This window comes from Pan troglodytes, chromosome 11, assembly GCF_028858775.2.
Source record: "Pan troglodytes isolate AG18354 chromosome 11, NHGRI_mPanTro3-v2.0_pri, whole genome shotgun sequence".
In the NCBI taxonomy this organism is placed as follows: domain Eukaryota; kingdom Metazoa; phylum Chordata; class Mammalia; order Primates; family Hominidae; genus Pan; species Pan troglodytes.
This window is the reverse complement of record NC_072409.2, coordinates 61,152,681-61,173,461: the sequence shown is the minus strand read 5'-3', so window position 1 is coordinate 61,173,461 and position 20,781 is coordinate 61,152,681. Positions and strand designations below refer to the sequence as shown.

General features: G+C 36.7%; 1 protein-coding gene across 27 annotated transcripts in view; it reads left to right on the top strand.

Annotated features, from left to right (window-relative positions):
- TRPM3 (transient receptor potential cation channel subfamily M member 3) overlaps window positions 1–20,781 on the top strand; it is a 901,150-nt gene that overhangs the window by 764,921 nt on the left and 115,448 nt on the right. The window lies entirely within an intron of this gene.

Genomic DNA, 20,781 nt, shown 5'->3' with positions numbered 1-20,781 from the left:
CTCCTAATCGGGTGTGGTTGTGGCTCTCATGGAGAATCCTCCATGTCCATGGCCCAGGCTACCTGGGGATAAACACACAACAAATTCTCTCAAGTTAAGTTCCATCAAAGCAATCACATTCTTAAAATCTAAACAGAGCACCTGTATCTAGATTAAGATTCTTGCACTGCAATAAATTTACATCCTCTTGTTTATATCTTAGCCTTTACAAGTTTAAACTCACTTAGGGAAGTGTCTGAAAAGAAAGCCTCAATAGAAGGTAGCATTTGGATGACTCCCTGATTTCTGCCAGAGAACAATTTCTAATACTGATCAGCAATTCTATGTGTACAAGCCCTGGGTAATTTAGGGCTATCTGTACTTAATTCTGAAAAATTAGGGATTTAGTAGAGAGCATCTTTTTATGAAAATTCAATGATACCTAAATATTCTCATTAACTATAGCAGAAATCAAACTAATAACCTGGCTGGTAACTCTTCTCCATCCAGGAGTGTCTGCATGGCAGTGGCATTATTTACCTGCTAAGTCTACTAACTTCTTAATTTGGTAAATTTATTGTTGGAAATATGTAAAACACTAAAAATATTTGTACAGTGCCTTAATAACATAATATTATCTATTTAATCTTCAAAGTGATCCTTTGAAGAAGATATTATTGACATCATTTTATTCATGAAGAAACTAAGTCTTGGAGAGGTTAAGTAATTTTCTCTAGCTCCTACAAATAATAAATAAAATCAGTGCTCTTTCTCTTTCACCCAAAGAAGGTGTCATGGCCCACATTTTTACTTGCCACTCAACTGCTATCCAGTAAAGGGTAACCAGACACAGATCAGAATTGCGTCAGACAGCTGCCATTTGGCTTAGATCTTATTCAGTTCTCCAAGAAGCCAGGGTGTATCCATCCTAGTACCAGAGATAAATTACCTAATCCCTGGCACACCTACTGTGTACAAAGCATTAACTTAAGTGCTACAAAGTCTTAAAGATGTGTAAAACAATCTTAAAATATGGTAGAAGTAGAGACCATAATATAAATTACAAATAAAATATGAAAAAGGCTCAAATGAAAGAGACTCCTGGATTCAGGGGAAATAGTGGCAATGAAAAGGAAAATAATAACAATATAATGTCAAAGATCTGACAAATTATTATAACCACTATAGTGAGGGTATGGTGAGACATTCATTCACTTGCTCATTCATAATTTTTGAACACTCAGTAGTTATTTTTTAATTAATTTTATTTTAATAGTTTTTGGAGTATGGGTGGTTTGGGTTGAACATGGATAAGTTCTTTAGTGTTGATTTCTGAGATTTTAATGCACCCGTCACCTGAGCAGTATACACTGTATCCAATATGTAGTCTTTTATCCCTCACCCCACTCCCAACCTTCCTCTCTGAATCCCCAACATACATTATATCATTCGTATGCCTTCACATCCTCATAGTTTAGTTCCCCTTATGAGCGAGAACATACAATATTCGGTTTTCCATTCCTGAGTTACTTCACTTAGAATAATAGCCTCCAGCTCCACCCAAGCTGCTGCAAAAGACAATATTTCATTCCTTTTTATGGCTGAGTAATATTCCGTGGTGTATATATACTGCATTTTCTTTACTCACTGATTAATTGATGGGCGCTTATGTTGCTTCCATATCTTTGCCATTGCGAATTGTGCTGTAATAAATATATGCATGTAGCTGTCTTTTTAATGTAATGACTTATTTTCCTTTCCTAGATACCCAGTAGCAGGATTGCTGGACTAAATGGTAGATCTACTTTTAGTTCTTTAAGGAATCCACATACTGTTTTCTGTAGTGGTTGTACTAATTTATATTCCCATCAGCAGTGTAAAAGTGTTTCCTTTTCACCACATTCACACCAACATCTATTGTTCTTTGACATTTTAATTATGGCCATTCTTGCAGGAATAAGCTGGTGTCTCATTGTGGTTTTGATTTGCATTTCCATGAGAATTAGTGATGTTGAACAGTTTTTCATGTGTTTGTTGGCCGTTTGTATATCTTCTTTTGAGAAGTGTCTATTCATGACCTTTGCCCACTTTTTCATGGGATTATTTGTTTTTTTCTTGCTGATTTGAGTTCCTTGTAGGTTCTGGATTCTAGACCTTTGTTGAATGCATAGTTTGTGAATATTTTCTCCCACTCTGTGGGTTGTCTGTTTACTCTGTAATTTCTTTTGCTATGAAGAAGCAATTTATTTTTGTTTTGTTGCATTTGCTTTTGGGTACTTAATTATGAATTCTTTGCCTAAGCCAATGTCCAGAAGAGTATTTTTGATGTTATCTTCTAGAATTTTTATGATTTCAGATCTTAGATTTAACTCTTTGATTCATCTTGAGTTGATTTTTGTATAAGGTGACAGATGGAGATCCAGTTTTATTCCTCTACATGTGGCTTGCCAGTTTTCCCAGCACCATTTATTGAATAGGGTGTCCTTTTCCCAATGTATGTTTTTGTATGCCTTGTCAAAGATCAGTTGGCTCTAAGTATTTGGCTTTATTTCTAGGTTCTCTATTTCTGTTCCATTGGTCTATGTGCCTATTTTTATACCAGTACCCCGCGGTTTTGGTAACTGTAACCTTGTAGTATAACTTGAAGTTGGGTAATGTGAAGCCTTTATATTTGTACTTTCAGCTTAGTATTTCTTTGGCTATGTGGGATCTTTTTTGCTTCCATATGAATTTAGGATTGTTTTTTCTAGTTCTGTGAAGAATTATGGTATTTTGATGGGAATTGCATTGAATCTGTAGATTGCTTTGAGCAGTACAGTCATTTTCACAATGTTGATTCTTCCCATCTATGGCCATGGAACTTATTTCCATTTGTTTATTTCACTTATCTTTCTTTCAGCAGTGTTTTGTAGGGTTTTTTTGGTAGAGATCTTTCACCTCCTTAGTTAAGTATATTCCTAAGGTTTTCTTTTTATTGCAGCTGTTGTTCTTGATTTGATTCTCAGCTTGGTCGTTTTTGGTGTATTCCAGTGTTACTGATTTTTGTACATTGATTTTGTATCCTGAGACTTTACTGAATTTGTTTATCGGATCTAGGAGCTTTTTGGATGAGTCTTTAGGGTTTTCTAGCTATACAATCATATAATCTGTGAACAGCGATGGTTTGACATCCTTTTTTCTGATTTGGATTCCTTTCATTTCTTTCTCTTGTCTGATTGCTCTGGTTAGGACTTCCAGTACTAAGTTGAATAGAAGTGGTGAAAGTCAGCATCCTTGTCTTGTTCCTGTTCTCAGGGAGAATGCTTTCAACTTTTCCCAGTTTAGTGTGACATTGGCTGTGGGTTTGTCAGATATGGCTTTTATTACTTTAAAGTAAGTCCCTTCTATGCCTGTTTTGTTGAGGGTTTTTTTCAAAAAGTCATGCTAGATTTTATCAAATTATTTTTCTGCATCTATTGAGATGATCATATGGTTTTTGTTTTTAATTCTGTTTATGTAATGTATCACACTTATTGACTTGCATATGTTAAACCATTCCTGCATTCCTGGTATGAAACCACTTGATCATGATGCATTATCTTTGTGATATGCTGTTGGATTTAGTTCACTAGTATTTTGTTGAGGATTTTTGCATCTGTGTTCATCAGGAATATTGGTCTGTAGTTTTCTTTTTTTGACATGTCCTTTGCTGGTCTTGGTATTAGGGTGATGCTGGCCTCATCGAATGATGTAGGGAAGATTCCCTCTTTCTCTATCATTTGGAATAGTTTCAGTAGGATTGGTACCAATTCTTCTTTGAATGTCTGGTGGAATTCAGCTGTAAATCCATCTAGTCCTGGACTTTTTTTGTTGGCATTTTTTAATACTTATTCAATCTTGCTGCTTGTTATTTGTCTTTTCAGGGTTTCTTTTTCTTCCTGAATTAATCTAGGAGGGTTGTATATTTTCAGGAATGTATTCACTTCTTATAGATTTTCTAGTTTGTGTGTGTAAAGATGTTCATAGTAGCCTTCATGAACCCCAAATATCTGAGACAGGTCTCAGCTAATTTAGAAAGTTTATCTTGCCAAAGTTGAGGTTGTGTGCCCATGACACAGTCTTAGCAAGTTCTGAGGACTTATGGTCAGAGCACAGTTTGGTTTTATACATTTTAGGGAGACATGAAACATCAGTCAACATATGTAGGATGAAAATTGGTTTGGTCCAGGAAGTCAGGACAACTTGAAGCAGAGGCAGGACAACTCGAAGCAGAGAGGGGGCTTCTAGGTCATAGGTAGATAAGAGACAAATGGTTGCATTCTTTTGAGTTTCTGATTAGCCTCTCCAAAGGAGGTAATCAGATATGCATTTATCTCAGTAAGCAGAGGGGTGACTTTGAATAGAATGGGAGGCAAGTTGGTCCTAAACAGTTCCCAGTTTGGCTTTTCCCTTTAGCTCAGTGATTTGGAGGCCCCAAGATTTATTTTCCTTTGACATACTCCCCCTTTTCTTTTTTAAAATCTTTTGGAGAAAGCATTTTAGAAGAAAATGAGTCTCTGATCTCAGGTTTCATCTGATCTGTCATGGCTATAATGGTTTATTCCTAGACAGGTAGGTCCCAAGTTGTTAGGAAAGCTCATTTTTAGCAGGTTGTTAAGTCTCATGTCCTATGAAGAGAAAATAGGGGGAGAAGGGAGAAAAACAACAACAGACAAAAGAACAATCTTGGAAAATCAATATAGGCCACATTACTGTGAAGTCGATCCATCAGTAGGCAGGTATGAAAGTGGCTTATGTATGTAAATAGGTTACCATTATTTTCTTCTGAAGTTTAAGTTGTCTAGCTTCAGTTCACAGGGCTTTATGAAAGCACAGCTTAGTTTTTGTGACTCCAAATTAAGAAAAATGAGGAAAAAAAGGAAAAAATATTAACATTATTTTGAAGACTTGTAGCCAAGAAAAATTAGAATTCAGTCCAAATTGTAGAAAATAATAAAAATTGAAAAACATTAGACAAGACTAGAATCTAACAACAGGTATACTATAGTTTTTGAAACATAATTTTTCTCTCTTCAGTTTCCTATTTTTACTAAAGACAAATCATGGTAGGACAGATTTGCTTTATTATACTTGGCCCAGTTATTTGTATACAGTGCTGCAAGAATAATTATTTTTTACATAGGCTTTTATATTGGCTTTAATGGAACTTTGTTCCATAGAAGGAATCTCAGATAAGACTTTGTAAAAACCCAACCCAGCCATGGATTTGTACCATCAAATACCTATGAGTTGGGTCAATTCCTCTCCTCTTGAGGTCCCAACATAAAACTTGGGGCTCCTGGGCCTGTCAGAAAGTGAGATTCTTTACTTACCACAGGTCAGGAACCCTGTACAAGGACTGTGTAAACAAGGTATGAGGCCAGTTTTCCCAAGGGGCTTTTATTGGCTCCATAAGTCAAGTTCAGTTCCTTAAAGGAAAGCACACCATTCCAGTCAAAGTCTTGGTAAAATAACCAGGTTCTCCAGTTGTGTCCTATTACAAAGGAAAACAGCTTCTTATTAGACTTATTCAAATACCTGTATTGCCATAAGTTAAGAATACTCACAAATAGTTTCCAAATTCTGGAGAAATCAGGTAGAAAAAAATATGCTCCAAAGTTTGTTCATAGGAGTATACTAACTTCTTAAAAGCTGTCAATAACTCAAAAGAAAAGTTTTCTTGACTCTGACAAAAAAACAAATGATCAGCAACATTTTAAACCAAAAGTCAAAAAGATTACTTCAATCTTCTGTTAGTTCAGTCCATGCTGTTAATTCCTGTTCTGCTTGATATTCATGAACATTTCAGCTCTCCATGAGTCCTGAAAGTTTTTTCCCTATTCTGATGTCACAATCTCCAAAGTTATCAGAAACCTGTGTTCAGAAGCACCTGTTAGAGTTTTATAGCTGATTATAAAACCACTTTCTAAAGAGGACCAAAACAAGACAATTGTCCATGGATGACAAAAAGTTTTAGGGCAGCCATAGTCAAAGACACAATTGACAAGGAAATTTGTTACCTCTGTAGTATACAAAAATTTAACATAACGATTATAATTATTACTAATAACATACACTAAGTCATATCATAATTATAGAAGTTTCTCATAATTTTGAAACACATACCAATAACATATTTATACAATCACAGCCCAAAGGAAACCGAACACCATTTCATATTTGACAATGCTTCCTGTATAATTTTTATACCAAATAAGCCAAATTATGTCATTTTTGGACTTTAGGGAACCTAATATCTTAGAGGATTAATTAGGTCAGAAAAATACATAATTTGTAATTTGATTTTGGAAAGTTTGTCAAATATCAAAGGTTTAAAACACTTGATATCACAGGTCATTGTAAAATAAGTCATTCATTTGACCAAAGTGATAACTCAAGGATTTCAAAAAAGAACAGGTTATAACCTTCCTTCTTTGGGACAGGAGACTTAATTTTCCAAACAATAAGCCCTAATAAAACAGCATGAAGCTAATTAAATTTGTTTTTCAAAATTTTATAAACAATCTATAAAATTGCAATCTTAACCATAAGATATAACTTCCATAAGCCTTTTATAACCTTTATTAGGGAGTCAGTTAATGCTTCAAGAAAACCTTGTTAATCTGATACAGGGGCCCATAGGCTGGTCTTGCATCAGTGTGCCTTTGACATTAATGATTAATTTATAGAAACTGAATTTATTTTCTCTCTCAAAATTGGCCCTTACAATCACACACTCACCTCTTCTGCAATAGTCCCTGGGCCTTGAGGATTGAATAGCTTTAATTTCTGGCCCTGTGTCTCCAGAATGCAGTTTATTTTGATCGGCATCTTCTACCGGACCCGAAGATGTGAGATTAATTGCTGTCAGTGTTTAAGATTTAGCAGGAATTGCTGTCCTTTTTAGACTCAGGAGTAAAAGCCCTGTAACTCAATGTCAAAGCACTTTAAAAGCACATACAGAAAGATACACAGGTGTAATAATCTTAATTTAAAAAAAAAATTTTTAATCTCAGATTTTTTCCTGTGCAAACTAAACTTAATAATAATGGCATAGGAATTGTTTCAATAAACCATAAAATCTGTTAGGCCAGTTAGGCCAGTTACCAAAAGGCAAAAGAAAAGACCTTCTACAGTGTACCAAATATTATATTGGAAGAAAACATTTCCTTTAGACCTTTAAGAAAACATTGTTAGCATCAGGCCACAACAAACAGAACTCAAGGAAAAACAACTTATATGAGCTGAAAATGAGTTGTTAGTATTTCGTGGCCTTTAAAAGGGGAGAAAAAAGCAAAAATAGTGAGATGCAATAAAAGTTGAACTTTTGGTTAAAAAAAAAAACTTACAATTTAAGAGTAAATACATTCCTTAAGAAAATTTCATTGTTCTAACCAATTATTTAGTGGTGTACAAGCTTTTTTTTTTTTTTACCTCAAGCCCAATGTGTAGAAAGACCATTATAATTTCCCTTTAATTCAAACTACTTAATCATATAAAAGTTTTTTGGTTTTTTTATGTATATAAATCCTCTTATTGTGACTTACACAGATTGTTCATGATATTCTTGGACTTCCTGGTTTGTCCTGAACGTCCCTCTTTCTTAAACAACCAGTCATTTTATTCTAGGACTACATTTACCATGTAAGATTCTTTCTCATATAAAATATTTCTTTTTAAGATTTCTTACCAAAAAAAACCACTTTTTTTTATAACTTTCTTTACATCTCTCTTATTTCCTGGTTCATTTTACCTTGTTTTATACATAACCTTTAAATAAGCTTTGAATGAGACAAAAATTGTTCACCTTTTTAGAAAGGACACACATTTTTTTAGAAAGAATGTTTTCCTACAATTTATTTTCATTGGAAAATACCCAAATAATGAAATATCTATTATTTAATTTAATACAACTTTAGATTCTAAATTACAATGAGTTTGTCTACAAGTGCTTATCCCATTACATTTGCCTAATTATTTTATTTTGTTTACCTAGATTATTTATGAAAATTTCAATAGTCATCATTTACAGTTATGGACTGCCACTGCAAAATTGTAACTGAGACAGTGAAAAAGATCTGATCTAACTGACTCCATCTGGCTTCTAACCTCCAGGCTGTTCTCATTCATTCCTGGGCATAGGCCAAACTATTAACAACTTTGGAAGGAAGTTATAGTTTAGCTTTGAAACAAAGATGGTAACAGTCTTTTCCCAAAACAAATCTTACTGCCTGTGGACTAGACCACCTAAAGCCACAAGATTAGAAGTTATGGTAATCTTACTAAATTCAAGATGTAGTTGTTTTCATTAAACCAATATGAGTATCTTATTTATTAAACATTACATAAACAAAGATCATTCTGTCTTGGGCTGGGTTTATAGTTTTTTAACCCCTATGCCAAATGTTGACACCTTATAGTACTTGGCAGGAATTAGTATAAAATTGCTTGATTAATAAATGCAAACAAAAATGTATGCTGTCAATTCTTAAGACATTTCTAATATTACCTTACCAATAATTTTAAAGCTAGGTTATTTATTAAACAGTTTGCTTAAGTTACGTAAACTTGACAAAGCATTTAACTAGACTTTACTTTTTCTGATAAGGTATTTGATTCAAGCACTTTTATTTTCTTAAGCCAATTAATTAGAGCTCTTTTATATGTTTTCAGTAGTGAAACATTGTGTACGCAACATATAAATACATAGAGGTATTAGGCATGCCAATAGAAATATATCTTATAGATTCAAAAAGAGCTTTTTTTCCTACCTTAGACTTTCAAATTCTTGATAACCTTTTAAATTATTATAACTCTTTCAGTAACCTAAGAGTTATCAGCTACATAGCTTTAAATTTGCATACTGAAGGAAACAACTCAGGTGAAAATCAAATAGCAAAATTTACGTCATAAGGTACAAAGAGAAAAAGTCTGGTGTGCTAGAAGGAAATTAAAACAGATTTAATTGCCAATTAAACATAAAATTGTAGAAACCATAAAGGCCTTTTAAATATATACACACACACATATAAACACGCACACAAAGATGCTATAGCTTTTACTTTAGAACTTAGCCATGAGATAAATACAAATTCACTGGCTTGCAAACAAAAAACCTGTTGGAGCCAAACAGTGGTTTTTACCTTAATAGAAAAATAATAGCAGATTTAAAGCAGGCTGAAAAGAAAATAGAGAAAAAAGAGAACTTAGGAACTCCATAGTTTGCAGGTCAACCTTAGGGCTCTTTTTCCTTAATGTGAATATGCACAAAGACCATATTATTTTCATTTTCTTTTTCTTTTTTTTTTTTTTTTTTTTTTTTTGAGACGGAGTCTCACTCTTTCGCCCAGGCTGGAGTTTAGGGGCACGATCTCAGCTCACTGCAACCTCTGTCTCCCGGGTTCAAGTGATTCTCCTGCCCCAGCCTCCTGAGTACCAGGGATTACAGGCACGAGCCACCACACCTGGCTAATTTTTGTATTTTTAGCAGAGACGGGGTTTCACCATGTTGGTCAGGCTGGTCTCGAACTCCTGACCTTGTGATCTGCCCAACCTGGGCTCCCAAAGTGCTGGGATTACAAGCATGAGCCACCACACTGGCCATTACTTCCATTTGACATAAACTCTGGCAGGTAGAAGTGCCGTAAAACCTACAGAGTGCTTCACGCCTGTAATCCCAGCACTTTGGGAGGCCAAGGTGGGCAGATCACAAGGTCAGGAGATCGAGACCATCCTGGGTAACACAGTGAAACCCCATCTCTACTAAAAATACAAAAAAAATTAGCCAGGCATGGTGCAGGTGCCTATAGTTCCAGCTACTCAGGAGGCTGAGGCAGGAGAATGGCGTGAACCCAGGAAGCGGAGCTTGCAGTGAGCCAAGATCGTGCCACTGCACTCCAGCCTGGGTGACAGAGCAAGACTCCACCTCAAAAAAAAAAAAAAAAACTACAGAGTGCTTAAAAAGGGGTCATTCTCCTTGTTTACTCCTCATTCTTAGATTATTTGTTTCCCACTGTTTTTCTTAAAAGGAGGAATTGAGCTGTGGCCTAGGGGTTTTGTGTGGTGGATCGATGTGTGCTGCTCATGAGCAGGACTCCACAGTGTGTCACCACTGGATCATTTCCACCCTCTTATATGTCTCAGTTTCTCCCTCCAGAGGTCCATGACCTCTGAGAGGGCTCAAAACACCAAGTGATCAGCCCTTATATGCGTTTCCTGGACAAGCCTTTTTTTAAATAAATTTTTGTTGGGGATTTCCCTATAAGGGCCACTGCACATTATGGGAGGTCAATGCACCAGACACTTCCACAAGGCCCCCAGTCACCCAGGGGCACCTTTTGGCTGGGAGGAGCAAATGCCCTTTCTCTTCAAGGCTGAGAAAACTCAGTCCCTCATTTACCTATAAAAACAACATTTCAGTTCCTCACACAAATGCACACAGACAAGCTGAACTGAGATTAATTTTGGGAGAAAAAGCAATAGAGAAGATGCTTTAGAATACATCTCTGAACTATAATTAGGATCCTTAAACAACAACTTTCAAGGAAGAAAAAAAAAAAGAGCCAAGACCACCTCCTGTAAACTGTGCTTAGCCACCCCTAAGTTTGGAGCTCTCAATGCCATTACACACACCAAGGTCAAATCTCCTCACAGTACAAGGTAATCTCTGGTACCCCCAAAGCCAAAGAGGTCAAATCATACAATATAGGAAAACAGAACTTTAGAACTAAGAAGAATCCACCCATGACTCTTGAAACTCCACAAAGAAAACAGAACACCCCAACAGGGGTGAGTGGCACCTTTGTTCTGAGTTCTTTACAGGAGTTCAAGTCGTTAGAAGCCTTCTCCAGATTTTTTAGTAAAGCAGATGGTGAAGGGGAAAGAGGTATAGGGTGAAAGAAAAGTAAATGAAAGAACATTTGTTTGGTTTTTTTTTTTTTTTTTTTTTTGAGACAGGAAGCAAACTCAGAAACCAAGTGCATAGTGTTTGGGGTTTGTTTTGTATTGTTTTGTTTTCCTCTTTTGCAGCTGTGAGGAATTTTAGCCAAATTAGAGAGGCTTTGTTACCCATAATTTGGAATTCTCACTTGGATTTGACCAAGTTAAGTGGAGTTGGTCAAATCTGATGGGAGAAAGACTGAAACAACCAAAAAAAAAACCATATGATCACTGGACACTCTAATGATAAGGAAAAATTTCAGATGAATGGGTTTTCATTGACTGCACTCTATTGCATTTAGTTGCAACATTTACAAAGAAGTATATTTGTGGGAATGAATCGAATCCCTAGGAAGAATATTTAATCCAGACAAAATTATTTAGATAAGACAAAAAAGATCCAAAGACCACAACAAGAAGAAATGTTCCTCAACATTGTTATAGGGAGGGTTGGCATTATCCTGTATGTCGTAAAGTCATGACACTACTGTGAACATGGCAAGGTTGGCAAATCCTGCTCCCTCCGCATCCTAGTCCATCAAGCAAGACCATACTTATACTATCCATGTCAGATAAGACACCTGAGTTTTTTTCTTTAACAACTCTCCCAAGGAGGATCCACAGCCTTCATTTACAATCCATTGAAGTGTTTAGCAACTCTTAAGGCATTTTAAAAAAAATATTCCCCCAGCACTGATGCTCGAATCCCCAAACAACTATTTCCTGCAACATGTAATCACTAGGGCCGTGACATGCTTGTGATGTCTTACCTCAAGTGGGCCCTGACTCTGGTCCGCAACTCCCTCATCATTTAAGCCATATCCTCTAATACACTGCCCACATTCCTCTATTCTCTCCATGTCTCCAATCCCTCTCACCTTCAGCAGATGATATCCCCTGTTACTACTTATAACATTCAGCCTCAGCCAAGCTCCCTTCCTATCATTCTTTTTCCATTCATGAATATTAGTTTCTTCACTCACCCTCTTTGCTTTTCTTCCTCTCTCTAAAGACCTCTCTTCTTGGCTAAACCCAAATCCTCCCTGGCCTCCATTCTCTAGGATCTCATCCATCATGTACATGTTCTTTCCTTTTACACTTTCACGGTTTCCCTTTCCGAGGGCTTTTCCCCCTTCTGCTGTAAGCACATTCAAGGCCCTCATCGACCTAAGAAGTCCTTGGCTACTCTCCACCAAGCCCTGCAAGGTAGCATCTAACCTTTCTCCTCTTAACCAGCAAACTCTGAGAGGTACTCTAAATTCTTGACTCACTCACTCACTCTGCAGACTCTTACATCCCAGCTTCTACCTCACCAAACTTATTTACACAGCTTTCCACACTCCTGAAGATTCCAAATTGTCTCCTAACCCCAATAATCATCTTCCTGAACCTCTCAGCCACTTTGACAGTGTTGACCTTATCCACTTCTTCTGGCAACTATTTTCTACTTTGAGGGGAGACCACAGTTTAAAGCCTGATTCTGTGAGTTACTCTGCCTCTCTGAGCCTATTTTCCAATTAGCAAAGTGGGAATAAAGATACTCACTGTACAGATTTTTTGTGAGCATTAAATGAGATCATACATGTAATATGCCCAGCATGTAATTGGCTGTCACTGTATGATGAAAATTCTATTTATTTTTACCTTTCCTTGGTGTCAAAGTTCCTGAGTATTCTGTCTTTCTGACCACTCCTTTGTCTTCCTCATTAGATGTCCTTATTTCTTCACTTCACCTTCCACCAAACTTATAAAGTCCCATGGTTTCAAATATCACGTCTACATGAATAACTCTAGGTCTGCCTCCAACCCTGGCTTCCCTCCCTGCTCACCCTTTTCTGATTGCCTACTGGACAACTCCCTCGGGTGTCACTTAGCACTTCAAATTCAATCAAATTAACTGTCTTAAAAATAATAATAATAATATAAACAAAGTAATCATCTTTCCTCCAAAACCTGATTTCTACCTGATTTTCCTATTTCTGTTCATATAGCCACCATCTTTTCAATTATCTAGGTTTGAAGCCTCCTCCACATTCCTCCCTTTGTCCAAGAAAATGCTTGCCAATTCCGAGCATTTTTTGTCTCCAGAATATCTGTCATATCAACCCCATGTCGATCTATTCATATTCCTCCTTGCTCAGCAACACTAGGCCTTCAGGATTTTTCTTTGATTTATTGCAGTGGCCTCTGAAGGGTCTTCCTCCTTCCTATTGAGCACGTTCCTATCCATTCCCAATATTTCAGTTAGAGGAATACTAATAAAACTAATGCAAAGCTTTGATCAGAACACTCTTCTACCTACAAAATCCTTCAGGACTTCCAATGTAGACATGACTACCTAACTCATCCTTCTCTTCTTCTCCTAGAAAGCCTCAAGAAATAGTAAAGAAAAAAGAAAGAAAGAAAAGCAATCAGACTGCATGTTAGGTGAAGCTAGGAACTATATTCCAAAATGTTTGTACATGCAGGAGCTATGCAGGAGGAAGGAGGAAGGGGTGAAAGCAGGGGAGATAGAAATTAACAGTGGCAGTCCTCACAAAGCGCCAACAGAAATATTATTCCTGGATGTGAGTGACACCCCAAGATGCAAAGTTCTCTCCTTTGTCTGGAACAGTATGTGCAAAAACAAGAGTGAGTTGGTTGGTGGCAGTAGTCCCTCCTGTCCCTGACTTATTACACAGAAATAGAGGCAGTGGGCCACGTCAGATAAGCCATGCTTACAGGAGGGAGTTTGACATTGTAGTAGATTACAGGAAGACTTCCAGTTGTGATAATTAATAACTAAACTGAAATGCTATCCTGGGCCCTTTTAAATGATAAATAATAAAAAAAGGATTAGCATAGACTGCATACAGAGATATTCTAAGAAAGAATAACAAAAGAGCAAAATCTATTAACAGAAGAATAATACTCTTTATAAAAATGTTTCTGGGTAGTCAGAAGTCTAAGTTTCAAAAACATTAAATAAATTTTTTCCCTTTTTATGTGTCTGCTTGATCAGTATTAAAGTGCTATGGCTAAAATTTTACAGAACTATATAACCCGAACGTTGGTCTCTTTGTACACACCTCTTCTATACTGCAGATCTTCATTCACTTTCATATGTGTATCATTTTTATTGTCGTGTTACTTTTGTTCAATAAAAACTTTGCGATAAAAAGTGGAGAAAAATTTTTCTGGGGAACAGATGAACGTTATGAATAAGTAGGTAACATAAAATTTAAAAATTTTTAATCTTATTGAAGCACTCATCTATGAAGAAATGCTTAAAAGCTGAAATACCAAAATTCAGGTAAGAGTAGATGAGGCAGCAAAAGGAGATAAAGTATGAATAGCACTCAAGAATGAAGCGGGGGAATCATCACAGAATTGCAGATGAACTGAGAAATGTTGCAAGATCAAATATACATTGTGAAAAACCCAGTGCAGGACACAGAGGATAGAAATGCGAACAAAAATGAAATGAAGTGGAAATAAAGAGTTCATGGGGATTAAAGAGAAATTATATGACAGAAAGTGGAGATCCAACAAAAGCATAACTGGTCTCCAAAGAAGGAAACCGAAAAAATGAATCAAAACAAATTTTTAAAATATAAGTACATAATTTAAAATATAATTTAGATATGTTTTCATTTTTAAAAAATATTAAACTTGATCTAGATATTGAAGGAGCCACCTTATGCCAGGAAGAACTGACCCACAATCATCAATGCCCAGAAAGATCCTAATAAAGTTACTAAACTTCAGAGAAAAATAAAGGATACCCTGGGCCTCCAGGCAAAATGACCAAGTCTTTTATGAGGGGAAAAATTGAGCTGGCCTTAGACTTTCTTTTTCCTCTTTTAACTTTTATTTTAGGTTCGGGGGTACATGTCCAGGTTTGTTACATGGGCAAATTGCATGCCCCTGTGGTTTTGTGTACAAATCATTTCATCATCCAGGTAGCAGTGAGCATAGTACTCAATGGGTAGTTTTTCAGTCTTCACCCTCCTCCCACCCTCCACCCTCAAGTAAGTCCTGGTGTCTCTTGTCCTCCCCTTTGTGTCCATGTGTACTCAATGTTTAGCATCCACTTATAAGTGAGAACATTGATATTTGGTTTTCTGTTCCTGTGTTAATTTGCTTAGAATAATGGCCTCCAGCTGCATCCGTATTGCTGCAAAGGACACGATTTCAATCTTTTTTAAGGCTGTGTAATATTCCATTGTGTATATATACCGTATTTTCTTTATCCAATTCACCATTAATGGGCAGGGTTGATTCCATGTCTCTGCTATTGCAAAAAGTGCTGTGATAAAAATTCATGTGCATGTGTCTTTAAGGTAGAATAATTAATATTCCTTTGAGTGTATGCCCAGTAATGGGATTGCTGGGTTGAATGGTAGTTCTAAGTTCTTTGAGATATCTCTGGACTGCTTTCCACAGGAAGTGAACTAATTTACATTCCCATTACATTATAATAATGCTTATTATAGCAGTATATAAGTATTCCCTTTTCTTTGCAACCTCACCAAAATCTGTTATTTTTTGACTTTGTAGTACTAGCCATTCTGAATGGCTTCAGATAGTATCTCATTTTGGTTTTGATTTGCATTTTTCTAATGATAGTGATACTGAGCATTTTCCCCATGATTATTGGCCACATGTATACACTTCTTTTAAGAAGTATCTGTTAAGCTGGGTGTGATGGCTCACACCTGTAATCCCAGCACTTTAGGAAGCTGAGGCTAGCATATTGCTTGAGGTCAGGAGTTCGAGACCAACTCGGCCAACATGGCAAAACACTGTCTCTACTAAAAATACAAAAATTAGCCAGGCATGGTGGCAAACACCTGTAATCCCAGCTACTCGGGAGGCTGAGGCAGGAGAATTGCTTGAACCTGGGAGGCAGAGGTTGCAGTCAGCTGAGATTGAGCCATTCCACTCCAGCCTGGGTGACAGAGTGAGACTCCATCTCAAAAAAAAAAAAAAGTGTCTGTTCATGTCTTTTGCCCATCTTTAAATGAGGTTGTTTTTACTTGTTGATTTGTTTAAGTTCCTTATATATTCTGGATATTAGACCTTTGTTGGATGTATAATTTGCAAATATTTTCTCATATTCTTTAGGTTGTCCATTTACTCTGTTGATAGTTTATTTTGTTGTGCAGAAGCTCCTTAGGTTAATTAGGTCTTATTGTCTAATTTGGTTTTGTTGCAATTGCTTTTGGAGTCTTTGTCGTGAAATCTGTGCCAGGTGCTATGTCCAGAATTATACGTCCTAGGTTTTCTCTTGGGATTTTCATAGTTTTAGGTTTTATATTTAAGTCTTTAATCCATCTTGAGTTGATTTTTGTATATAGTGAAACGAAGGGGTCCAGTTTCAATCTTTTGCATGTGGCTAACCAGTTATCCCAGCTCCATTTACTGAATAGAGTCCTTGCCCTATTGCTTGTTAGTGTTGACTTTGTCAAAGATCTGATTCCTGTAGGTATGTGGCTTTATTTCTGGGTTCTCTAACCTGTTCCACTGGTTTACGTGTCTTTTTTTTTTTGTACTAGTATGATGCTGGTTTTGTTATTATAGCCTTGTAGTATAGTTTGAAGTCAGGTAGTGTGATGCCTCCAGCTTTATTCTTTTTGCTTAAGATTGTTTTGGCTATTCGGGCTCTTTTTGGGTTGCATATTAATTTTAGAATAGGTTTTCCTTTGCTTTTTTTCTGAGATGTGATTTCACTCTGATGCCCAGGCTGCCATGATCATGGCTTACTGCAGCCTTGACCTCCCAGGCTCAAGTGATCCTCCCATCTCGGCCTCCCAAGTGGCTGGGACCACAAGTACATGCCACCATGCCTGTCAACTATTTTGTATTACTTATAGAGATGAGGTCTCCCTATGTTGCCCAGGCTGGTCTCAAACTCCTGGGCTCAAGTGATCTTCCTGCCTCCATCTCCCAAAATGCTGGTAATACAGGCATAAGCCACCATACCTGGCCAGTTTTTTCTAATTCCATGAAAAATTACACTGGTAGTTTGATACAGATAGCACTGAATCTGCACGTTGCTTTGAGTAGTATGGCCATTTTAACAATAGTAATTATTCCTATCCATGAGCATGTAATGTTTTTCCATTTGTTTATGTTGTCTCTGATTACTTTCAACAGTGTTTTATAATTCTCGCTATAGAGATCTTTCACCTCCCTTGTTTGCTAGGTATTCCTAAATACTTTATTCTTTTTATAGCTATTGTGACTGATATTGCATTCTTGATTTGTCTCTCAGCTTGGACATTATTGGTGTATAGAATACTACTGATTTTTGTACATTTATTTTGTATTCTGAAACTTTACTGAAGTTGTTTATCAGTTCTAGGAGCCTTTGGGCATAGACCATGGGATTTTCTATGTATAGAATCATATTGTCTGTAAACAAAGATAGTTTGACTTCCTCTCTTCCTATTGGGATGCCTTTTATTTCCTTCTTTTTGGCTGATTGCTCTGTCAAGGGCTTCTAGTACTACGTTGAATAGAAGTAGTGAGAGTGGGCATCCTTGTCTTGTTCCAGTTCTCAAGGGGAATGCTTCCAGCTTTTGCCTGTTCAGTATGATGGTGGCTGTAGGTTTATCATAGATGGCTCTTATTCTTTTGAGGTATGTTCCTTCAATGCCTAGTTTGTTGAAGGTTTTTAACATAAAGGGATGTTGAATTTTATTGGAAGCTTTTTCTGTGTCTATTAAGATTATCATGTGTTTTTTGTTTTTAGTTCTGTTTATGTGGTGAATCATATTTATTTATTTTTGTATGGTGAACCAACCTTGCATCCCAGGAAAAAAGCCTACTTGATCATGATGGATAAGTTTTTTGATGTGCTGCTGGATTCAGCTTGCTAGTATTTTGTTAAGAATTTTTGCTTCTGTGTTCATTAGGGATATTGGCCTGAAGTTTTCTTTTTTTTCATTGTGTCTCTGCCAGGTTTGGTTATGAATGATGCTGACCTCATAAAATGAGTTAAGGAAGCATCATTCCTCTTCAATTTTTGGAATATTTTCAGTAGGATTGGTACCACCTCTTATTTATATGTCTAATAAAATTTGGCTGTGAATCTCTCTGGTCCAGGGCATTTTCTTGTTGGTAGAATTTTTGTTACTAATTCAATTTCAGAACTTGCTATTGGTCTGTTCAGGTATTCAGTTTCTTCCTGGTTCAATCTTGGGAGGTTGTATGTTACAAGGAATTTATCAATTTCTTCTAGGTTTCTAGTTCTTGTGCATAGAGGTGTCCCTAATAGACTCTGAGGGTTTTTTTTTTTTTTGTACTTCCATGGGATCAGTGGTAATGTCATCTTTGTCATTTCTGATTGTGTTTATTTGGATCTTCTCTCTTTTTTCTTTATTAGTCTAGCTAGTGGTCTATCAATCTTATGTATTTTTTCAAAAAACTGACTCTTAGTTCCACTGATTTTTTTTTTATTATTATACTTTAAGTTCTGGGATACATGTGCAGAACATGCAGGTTTGTTACATAGGGATACATGTGCCATGGTGGTTTGCTGCACCTATCAACCCATAGTCTACATTAGATATTTCTCCTAATGCTATCCCTCCCCTAGCCCCTCACCCCCTAACAGGCCCTGGCGTGTGATGTTTTCCTCCCTGTGCCCATGTGTTCTCATTGTTCAACTCCCACTATGAGTGAGAACATTCAGTGTTTGGTTTTCTGCTCCTGTGTTAGTTTGCTGAGAATGATGGTTTCCAGATTCATCCATGTCCCTGCAAAGGTCATGAACTCATCCTTTTCTATGGTTGCATAGTATTCCATAGTGTATATGTGCCACATTTTCTTTATCCAGTCTATCATTGATGGGCACTGGGGTTGGTTCCAAGTCTTTGCTATTGTGAATAGTGCTTCAATAAACATGTGTGCATGTGTCTTCATAGAATGATTTATAATCCTTTGGGTACATACCCAGTAATGGGATTGCTGGGTCAAATGGTATTTCTGGTTCTAGATCCTTGAGGAATCGCCACACTGTCTTCCACAATGGTTGAACTAATTTACACTCCCAACAGTGAAAAAGCGTTCCTATTTCTCCACATCCTTTCCAGCATCTGTTGTTTCCTGACTTTTTAATGATTGCCATTCTAACTGGCGTGAGTTGGTATCTCATTGTGGTTTTGATTTGCCTTTCTCTAATGACCAGTGATGATGAACTTTTTTCATATGTTTGTTGGCTGCATAAATGACTTCTTCTGAGAAGTGTCTGTTCATATCCTTTGCCCACTTTTTGATCAGGTTGTTTGTTTTTTTCTTGTAAATTTGTTTAAGTTCCTTATAGATTCTGGATATTAGCCCTTTGTCAGATGCATAGATTGCAAAAATTTTCTCCCATTCTGTAGGGTTGCCTGATCACTCTGATGATAGTTTTATTTTATTTTTTATTTTTTTTGCTGTGAAGAAGCTCCTTAGTTTAATTAGATCCCATTTATCAATTTTGGCTTTTGTTGCCATTGCTTTTGGTGTTTTAGTCATGAAGTCTTTGCCCATGCCTGTGTCCTGGATGGTATTGCCTAGGTTTTCTTCTAGGGTTTTTATGGTTTTAGGTTATATGTTTAAGTCTTTAATCCACCTTGAGTTAATTTTTGTATAAGGTGTAACAAAGGGGTCCGGTTTCACTTTTCTGCATATGGCTAGCCAGTTTTTCCAACACCATTTATTAAATAGGGAATCCTTTCCCCATTGCTTGTTTTTGTCAGGTTTGTCAAAGATCAGATGGTTGTAGATGTGTGGCACTATTTCTGAGGCCTCTGCTCTGTTCCATTGATATATATATCTGTTTTGGTACCAGTGCCATGCTGTTTTGGTTACTGTAGCCTTGCAGTATAGCTTGAAGATGGGAAGTGTGATGCCTCCAGGTTTGTTATTTTTGCTTAGGATTGTCTTGGTTATGCAGGCTCTTTTTTGGTTCCATATGAAACTTAAGATAGTTTTTTCTAATTCTGTGAAGAAAGTCAATGGTAGCTTGATGGTAATAGCATTGAATCTGTAAATTACTTTGGGCAGTATGGCCATTTTCACAATATTGATTCTTCCTATCCATGAGCAAGGAATGTTTTTCCATTTGTCTGTGTCCTCTCTTATTTCCTTGAGCAGTGGTTTATAGTTCTCCTTGAACAGGTCCTTCACATCCCTTGTAAGTTGTATTCCTAGGTATTTTATTCTCTTTGTAGCAATTGTGAATGGGAGTTCACTCATGATTTGGCTTTCTGTTTGTCTATTATTGATGTATAGAAATACTTGTGATTTTTGCACATTGATTTTGTATCCTGAGACTTTGCCAAAGTTTCTTATCAGCTAAAGGAGATTTGAGGCTGAAACAATGGGGCTTTCTGAATATAAAATCATGTCATCTGCAAACAGAAACAATTTGACTTCCTCTCTTCCTGTTTGAATACCCCTTATTTCTTTCTCTTGCCTGATTTCCCTGGCCAGAACTTCCAGTACTATGTTGAATAGGAGTGGTGAGAGAGGGCATACTTGTCTTGTGCCAGTTTTCAAAGGGAATACTTCCAGCTTTTGCCCATTCAGTATGATATTGGCTGTGGGTTTGTCATAAATGGTTTTTATTATTTTGAGATACATTCCATCAATACCTAGTTTATTGAGAGTTTTTAGCATGAAGGGGTGTTGAATTTTATTGAAGGCCTTTTCTGCATCTATTGAGATAATCATGTGGTTTTTGTTGTTGGTTGTCCAATGACTCCATATTCAGCCCTCATTTCAGGAGGGCAGCCTGGCCAGCAGATTGCTCCAGCCAATTAGCAAAATACTTCTATTGTGGGGACATGCAAGGTCGGGTAGCCAGAATGGTTCTGC